At 41.9% G+C, this 9,443-nt stretch overlaps 1 long non-coding RNA gene across 1 annotated transcript; it reads right to left on the bottom strand.

Moving 5' to 3' along the window:
• Nucleotides 1–751: 751 nt before the first annotated feature.
• LOC125946846 (uncharacterized) lies at nucleotides 752–3,381 on the bottom strand. The gene is made up of 3 exons (XR_007467921.1): nucleotides 3,249–3,381; nucleotides 1,706–1,747; nucleotides 752–891 (listed from the first exon to the last, which is right to left on the bottom strand). It is a non-coding gene; the product is annotated as an uncharacterized LOC125946846 (long non-coding RNA).
• Between the last annotated feature and the right edge of the window lie 6,062 nt (nucleotides 3,382–9,443).

A 9,443-nucleotide genomic window follows, 5' to 3' on the forward strand; every position in this document is an offset into this window, starting at 1 on the left:
ATAAATTGGATCTTAATTGGTTGAGTGCCTAGAATGAATGGACATTGCTAAACATAGCAATGTTGACAACGAAGTTGGCAACTGTTCCTATTGTTTTGATCGACACAACCAAACAATTATGCCCCGTAACTTAAGCTCCCTCTGCTTAAAGGCTACTGTCTGCCACCACATGGACTTCCTTCAAGACAGGAGCAACTTTAGTTCAATGTGGTCTGTTGAAATAGGTGAAACCACTATGTTTGGGTTACAGAATCTGGAGGGCCATTTTGATTGCTGAAATTTGGTAGAAGTGTTGTCCCTCGAGGTGAGCAGTAACTGCACTTGAGCATAGCTTCGCCACAATTCCTATATTATAACAACACTTTCAGGCTACTTAAGCACACCCGCTATAGCACCAGATTGGTAGTTGCTTCATTGCAACTGTTCATTGCAATGACAGTCAAGTAGTGCAACTAATGCGCAAATACACCTGACTTTGTCAGTTGGAGCCACCAATCACTCTGGCGGTTAAGGCTGCTTTTAAAATTTAGCACTTTAGCATGGAGGCGTTAGAGACTTGAGATCAAATGAACATTCATTCCTAATAGTAGGCTATTGTATCAACACAGGCTACTTGAAAGTCATTCGTTGTGCTAATAGCAAGCTGGTAATTCCAAGTACAAAATGTGAATGCGAAAATGCAATGGGAAAAAGGATGTACGGTACTTGCCTATAACAATGTTGACCCTGATAAGGCCAAGAGCCTCTTTTTGCTATTGGTGGTGTTGTTTCCGAGAAGTGAGTGGCCCATGAGGTTCTCTGTGAACACATGGTGAATCAAGGCCCTAGCAAACTTGCCTGGTCCACCATGGCAAGCTGTGCCAGGATCATCTGAATGAGCACTTCTCCAACCTATGTGAAACGGCACGTTTAGGTAAATATTAGTGAGGTAGTTTAAGGATTTTAAGCACATTTACACAACAGCCACACTCCGAATAAATCACAGAAATACTGCCTGCTCCAGACTTAAAATGTCAACTAATGTCATTAATAAAAACAACTAAAACTAATGTCATAGCTTGTTATGCTGTTAGGAGGCCATGTGCTTCAGAAAAACAAGGATTCACCCAGTACAAAATAAAATAGTAAGTAAACGAAAGCATTGAAAACTTTAATGCAAGTAGCATTTTTAAGATGCTTCACATACTTTCGGGTTCTGTCTTTAACTATTTTCCAGCCAATTTGTGTCACTTGGTGGTCAATGGCCTAATGGGTAGGGCTGCTATGTAGACGGGAAGTGGGTTAATAACCATCTGATGGACCTGCTTGGATCTCTGGGTATGTGACTCAGAGTATGTGCCACTCTTCAATGAACCTCTTTCACGCCATCGTGGGCAACTGCTGCTTGTGTTGGCAAGCAGGTCAAACAGAAAGATAACTGTCGACGTTAATGCGATTACCACTACACATCAGATTCGCTTGCTGTGTCCCAGACCTACTCAGCTGAATGTGTACATAAGACACAAAGACAGGGTGTGCCAACTGCCCACCTCATCAAATAAATGAATCGACTCGCAAATGAAAGGCTATGCAAAATCGCAAAGGAGACACTTAATGCTACCATTTTTACTAAATCTTAAGGAGAATACTTCCCGGCAACACATTCTCCTGGCAACAGTGCATTTGATCATGGTGACGCTAGACGATGAATGGCCAAAGAATTCACCTTTCGCATTCCGGCTGTGGCGTCTCCAGGCTCATTTTGATTCTGAAAACAGATGTCAGTATTAAAATGTGACGCCACGATAACTCGAAAGCAATAATCAAAACATCTACATGGACGATTACGCCGACATAAATGGATGGATATAAATGACTGATTGAAAACATTAAAGCATGGCTGCTCTTGCCACTGGTGGTGTGAGGTGGGCAAATAATTTATTTTTAATTTCTCTCCTAAATTTTAAAATTATTTTTGCTCATCTAATGAACTGTTGCGGCGACATCTTAAAGTAGCTCGTTCATATAAAACCAGTGTTGCATTTTTTACTCCCCTGTCTAACTGCTGCTACTGCAGTTTGCTTACTCTCTAAGTATTCCACAGAACTGCTCCACCAACAAACCATTGTTCCAAGCTTATGGCAAAGCGTCATTTAGATCACAAGGATACGCTCCCCTTTAACTCTCTCTCCTCTTTAGTGTGCGACTTCAAAGCAAAAATAACTTATTCACATAGCTGTCTACTTCTATCTCATAAAAAGCCTTGCTAATTTTTTGACATTTGTCGATAACGCCTACATGCCACTGGAGCACAGTGGGACGACACGGCAAATATGCCCAAGCATCTCGTTCCTTTACTGATTTTCGAACTTAGTTAAATCAATCAGTTACTGAAGGGCCAAAGGCTGAAACTTCACACGATGACATTATTTTGAATGTTTCATCCCACTAAAGCAGGACATAGAATCCCACAGAATCTGCCTTTTCCGTGAATATAGAGCGCCTACGCGAAGGCGTTAACGCGAAGTACTCGATGGCGTCGAAGGGAGATAATGGTTAAAAAAAAAAAGTTCACCGCGCGCGTACCGGCGGAAAACAAACCACACATAACCTGATGATTTCACAGCATTCACTGGCATCAGCCCTTTTTTATCTCACCTGTCACATAGAATCACATATACGCCATTGCAATTCTTTATTATTATCGCGCCACAGCGCGTGTCTACCGCACGGCGTGTCAGCTGGACTCTGGGCACTCGATCCTGAAGCGAACAGCGCAGCAGAATACATTAGAACGGCAAAACGCCCCGCGCATATTTTCGCCGATCCCGACACGCCATGTAGTAGATGCACGTCAACGGACGGCGTTGCGCGAACAAAATATACTTGATTACTCTACAGTTCGGATTATTTCACGTCGCATTGGTTCCACGAAAACGGCAAAGCACGAGCGCTCATTAATAAGGCTAATTTCAATCGGTGCTGGAACACCGTACCAAAAATCGTGGCGCGCACAACATGCCCTGTGTTAGCTTGCTCCAGATAGCTGCTTTACGTCGCCGCAAGCGCGCTGTGAAGTTAAATCAGGACAAAACTTCATCCTCAATATCACAAATCTAGTGCTGCACAACCAATTCTCGCAACGGAAGGATAGTACTAGTAATGAAAACGAGCACAGAGGCGCGTGGAAGACACGCGCGGGCTCTGTGCGCACTTTTGCTGAAAGCGTCGCAATGAACGAGCAAGTGGAATTCGAAACACTCACTCACCTTCGATGTGGCTGAGTCGGAGGCGATCATGGTGATCTTCGAGGCAACGTGTAGCCCATAAAGAGCGAGCAACAAGTTGGAATATACCAAAGATGTCACAGCGAGGCAAATAGCACAAAAAACGCAGCAAACTCATCACGCAACCCGCACACACACGCCGCCCGCACAAAGTTCCGGAATGCGCCAAAGAGTCAAGAGCGCAAGCGCGCATTCACACAAAAACGCGCATACAAATCCACGCTTTCATAGACATGAATTGCAATATTTATTAACAAGTATTGCAATATAATGGTATTTCTTAACAATTTCTGTGGTTTGCAAGAGTATGAAAGTTTTCTGCTTAGGTTCCTTAAGGAACTATTTTATTTATCGCGGTAACGCAGTGCGCCGGCTGGTCACGTACGGAGCGCGCGGGAAATAGTGCAAAATTCAAACGTCGCAAATGTCGCGCCCTGTGTGCGCGCACAGTTTTAATCGTTTGTATTAAAAAGAAATATTTATTTTAATACGTGAAGCAACCGGCGCGAAATGAACTACGGACCAGCAACGTACACAATTGTCGCTTTTCGTGCTTGTTAGTTTGACATCATGCCAAACGGTAGACAGCATGCCGTCCCATTGATTAAACATTTGTACCTGTGCTTCTGCGCTACGATTTGTCACCGGCAAAGTATAACAGCGTAGATTGTGCGTGGTGGCCAAGCAGTTTCCCAGCACACTGGCCAGCACCCCGTCTCTACGTGTTACAGAATAGACCTAGGCTTTCATGTAAAATATGGACACCATGTCGCAGAGATCACCCAAACTTGTTTCATTCTATTGTGCGCTAAGGGCTAACAACTAAACGAAACGCACTCTTGAAAAAACATATTTATTTATTATGCTTACATACTACTTTTCCCACCATCTTGCCCATATTTAACATGGTGGCAATGCCGTTTTCTGACACAGACAGGGCACTGGCCACTTACAATAGAAGCCCAGGAGGTGCCCAATCATCGGTCATTGGTCACTGCTTGTTGGGACGTTTGTCTTGTGCTCCACTTTTGTGTATATATATATATATATATATATATATATATATATACATTAAGGTTACAGAATGGATACCAAGAGAGGGGAAGCGCAGTCGAGGTCGGCAGAAAACCAGATGGGATAATGAAGTTAGGAAATTTGCAGGCGCCAGCTGGAATACGCTAGCACAAGACAGGGGTAATTGGAGATCGCAGGGAGAGGCCTTCGTCCTGCAGTGGACATAAAATATAGGCTGATGATGATTATATATATATATATATATATATATATATACAGGGTTGTCATTTTTAAGTCTTACGGAATTTTTAGAAATCGCCTGTGACAGGTAGCATTATTGTTATCATTTAGCTGGGCTGATCGATGAGGCGGACATTTGTAACATGAGCAATCGACACATAGGTTCAACTAATTAACAAGAAATCACTAATTACCTTCTTATTTTATTACTTTACGACACATATTGCGATTTACGAATTTGAGCCGGTGAGCTTGTCAGGCGTATCCACTTGGAATGAATTTCCAGAATGACACCAGTTTGGAGATATGCGCCATGAAACTCGCCGTAAAAATGCACTGTTGTTACACTTACTTTGTTACCAAAATGCTGTTTTATGCATTGAAGCACAAAAGTAACTAAAACGCCCAGGTATTTTGGGCGTTTGGGCAATAATATCTCGAAACTGGTGTTATCCTGGAAATTCATTTTAGGCGGATGCGTCTTGCAAACTCACCGGTTAGAATTCATATATTGCAATGTGTGTCGTAAAATAATTAACTAAGAAATTCATCAGTCACTTTTTTTGTTAACTATTAGAATATTAGTTTCAATTTCTTGTGTTACTAATGTCCGTTTCTTCGAACAACCAAGCTAAGCGATAAGAATTATGCTACCTTCTACAAGCTATTTTTAAAATTTTTCGTAAAGCCTATAGTTTTGAACAGCCAGTATATACAGGGTGATCCCAACTTTCTTGCACCGACAATTAAATATATGCAAATGCCACGTAGCTGGACAGAACCAAAGTATTGTTGTTTGCCGTCGCTTACAGATACTCAATTTTTTGGATTGGATAAATAATTAGATAATCATTATAATTAATATTCAAATAATAATAAATAATTAGCTTCTCAGATATTATATTTACATGAAAAGTGTCAATCAGAAAATTATGGAGCAACAGGAAAAACTCCCTATACAGCTTTCTGTTGCCCAATACGTGGTACATAAAAGTGTTTTTCCGAGCGTGAAAGAAGTCCGCGGATACACGCATAGTGCCTCGAGCGGCTAGTTGTGCGGCAATTTTGCGTGTATTCGCGGGCTTCTTTCACGCTCGAAAAAAAGAAAAGGAAAAAAATCACTTTTATGTTGCACGTATTCAGCAATAGAAAGCTGTATCGGGAGTTTTTAGTGGCAGGAGCGTCGAGTTCCATTTGTTCTTTGGACAGTACTTCCGGTTCACCTCATGAGATGATCAGGAGGTGAAAATAAATCGAAAAAAATAGACAGTACAAAATTCACGACTTTCATTATAGATATGATATCAGAGCATAGGTTTAGCTATGAGTTGAGTTACTGAAGTGTCTGGAATAATTAGAATTAATTAGCTGAGACGACCGGGGACGCAATCCAAGTAAATCAGAAAAATAGGAAAAAAATGGTTCAATTCAGAATTCATGACTTTCATTATAGATATGATATCAAAGCATAAGTTTTGTTGCAAGCTGACTTGCTGAAGTGTCTGGGATAATTATAACTAATTAGCTGAGACCAGATTAAAAATAAATCAGGGAAAAAAGAAAAAAGTAATACAGTGCAAAATCCATCGGTTTCTTTACAGACATGATATCAAAGCATAAGCTTAGCTCAAGTTGAGTTACTGAAGTGTCTGGAATAATTATAATTGATCAGAAATCACTTATTACTGCTTACCAAAGCACAGAACACCAACGCCGGGATGCGAGTACCAAAAAGAAACACCTAAGTCAAAGTTTAAGGTTGCCTACTCTTTTAAGCATGAAATGCTTTTAGCTCCCGTTGTCGGCGATCTTCAAGTGACCTTGAGCCAAAAGCCAAAGCTGTTATCCGGGCACTCAAAACTAGAACATGCCGGCAAGTTTAAAATGAAATTTAGTCACCTGTAGGCACGAGTACAACTGTGGTATGGACGTAGAGTGCAATATAGCGTACCGCATATGCAATACATTGTACTTGATATAAACAAAACATATGAGCAAACAAAATAGTAAATGGTGTCTGCTTGACACTGGCTTTGCCACACATCAAAAACCACTATGACAAGTTGCGAGAACAAAACGAGATCACCCGAGCAACTAGTCAAACTTGAAAAAATGCAGTCTCTGGCACCAACCCTTTACTACACATGCTAGTTACTCTCCAAACAAATTACAAAAAAAAACTATTGCTTGCGAGTTCTTCCCAATGTTTCTTGACAATATCACTCAAGCTGTAACTTCTATTACGCTGAAGTTTTATTTGTCATTTCCAATAGCGACGTTCAAAAGGCAGATAGATACAGGGGCAGATAAAGTGGGCCGATCCTGGAGGTAGTGCAGAAAGGGTCCAAGATCAATGACACCCCTTTCCTGTGGGCCGATCCTGGAGGCAGTGCAGAAAGGGTCCAAGCTCAATGGCACATATCTCCTGTGGGCACGGGGACCTGTAACGCTTCCTTGAACTGCCCTTCTCATACGTGGGACCCAAAGAGACAAAATAAACAGCCCTTCCTTTGTCGAGAAAAATGCAGTACTGACTATTGATATGTTGTTGGCATATTGTTGAGGAATTGTTGACACAATATCCTTTCAATAATGCCTCAATAGTTATTGAACGTACACAACAATACCTCAACAATAATGTTGTTGAGCGCTTCACAACAGTAAAGTCATTGACTAATTGTTGGTGACATATTGTTGAATAATGTTGAGTATTATTGAGAAGTGTTGAGCAATATTGACAATAAATATATATCTGAAAGCAAAGCTTGTCGCCGTAAGCATCTTACGTAAGCAAAGGCACATCTTTCGTAAGCAAAGCTTGTCGTCCGATTCTACCATGCTGATTCTAGCGTGACGGCTTCCGAAGCCCAGGCGAAACGTCAGCGAAGAGCCGCCGACCCTGAATTTAGGGCAAACGAAGCGGAACGCCTGCGGCAGCGTCGTCTTGCCACAAGCTCCCCCAGCTACGACTCGAGTGATAGGCCTGTGGTTGAAGTTATGTGACACTATATATTTAGTGGTGATTAAGTGAACAATAGGACAATATATATGTGTAAAACACATAAACGTCTACATGTGTGTGTTTCAGATATATATTCAATGTCAATATTGCTCAACAATTCTCTATAGTACTCAACATTATTCAACAATATGTCAACAACACTTAGTCAATGACTTTACTGTTGTGAAGCGCTCAACAAATTTATTGTTGAGGTATTGTTGTGTACGTTCAATAACTATTGAGACATTATTGAAAGGATATTGTGTCAACAATTCCTCAACAATGTGCCAACAACATTTCAATAGTCATTTTTATAAGGGACCTTCTTGTAATAGAGGGCTCAGGCTATTGTGTTCGAGCTCAGCTTTACAGCAGTATTTCTTGCTAGTTGAGTAGGTACAAATGAGTGAACAGGAAACCTAAGAACCGTACACGCAAGGACGCAAGAGATATGCACAGGCCGAGCGCTGAACGTGCAACTTTTCCCTCGTTGCAAGTCCAGCATTCTTCCTGCCCACGTCTTGTCTCGTTATATACTTTTTGTTTAGCTGGCTTCTCTATTAATACACAGGCTCCTGCACTGTAAGTACACGGCACAGAGAAAACAGATTATGTCGTCGGACGAGCTAGCACAGGTACTTCATGCATTCCAGCACAACCCTACACCACTGCAAGCCAGCGCCGAGGTCCCGTTCTCTCCTTCTAAGCTATGCATATGTAGCGCATACATGCGCTTTATAAAAACCATACACAGTGACGTGTCAACGGGTACTTAAGACGTAAATTTAATATTGACATACGCGTATGTACAAGCGCCTCCCCAACTGCTCTCAATTAAAGTAAACGTACGCACGAAGCACAGAAGATCCCGAACAATTATGACGACAGCTTACCCGTTACAAGTGAAACGTTGTACGACTGGTGCGTTGATGACCTGCTGATGTGTTGTAATGCTCTCGAAAATCATGCCACAATCAGTTAGACACTGCTGCAGCAGCGCACAATCATTAAGCATGACCAACTGCGGTCTGCAGCGGCCGCTAAGGCGGTTCGGGATTTTTGCCTCGAGCAAGGTGGCGGCGACTGGCTTCCCTTTTGAAGAGGCACCTCCACTCCAGAGGTGGAAAAAATCGCAAAAAATGCAAGGCGCACTTAGTTATCCCTACATGAACGAATGTGAAAGCATTGCGACCTCCGCGCGATGCATATGCCTATTCACGCAAATTCATTCATCCAGCAGCCCACATCTCCGCGCGTATTGGCCACGAACTCAAGGTCTACCCACCTTTTTCTCGGACTAAAAAACATTTACACTCACCTCTAGTTTTATCAATACATGACTGGAACGCCCTTCCGCAATCTATTGCCAACATTAAGGAATTATCTTCTTTTCAATCGGCTCTACTAACCTACCTTAATGAGAAAACCTGGCATACCAGCTGATCATTTCTAAACAACCATACTATCCTGCTTGCACGCCTTACTACCTTAGAACACTGTCCTATACCTGTTGTATTATTCTAAAAGTGTTGTAGCTCTATCTTGTATTATTGCATTATAGAATAATTACTTCATGCCTCTAGTATATGCACTGTATCTCCTTAATGGTGTGATCATTTGTGTTCTTTATTTGCGTTTTGTTCTTCATGCTTATAACGCCGTTTTGAAGCTTCTTGTTGTCATCACCCCCCCCCCCCCTATGTAATGCCCGATTCTGGGCCCTTAGGGTAAATAAATGAAATGAAATGAAATTTGCTCTTTCAGTCGTGGAGTAACTACATGACCGACACGTTTCGGTGCATTGTGTCATTGCTACAACCAACAGTGTTCGTCACCAGGTGGGCACAACGCACGGTCGAGGGTTCGGCTCCCAACAAAGATCGTGGGTTCGAGTGTCTTAATTACCTCTACCCTAATTAACT

The sequence above is a fragment of the Dermacentor silvarum genome, chromosome 7 (genome assembly GCF_013339745.2).
Source record: "Dermacentor silvarum isolate Dsil-2018 chromosome 7, BIME_Dsil_1.4, whole genome shotgun sequence".
Lineage (NCBI taxonomy): Eukaryota > Metazoa > Arthropoda > Arachnida > Ixodida > Ixodidae > Dermacentor > Dermacentor silvarum.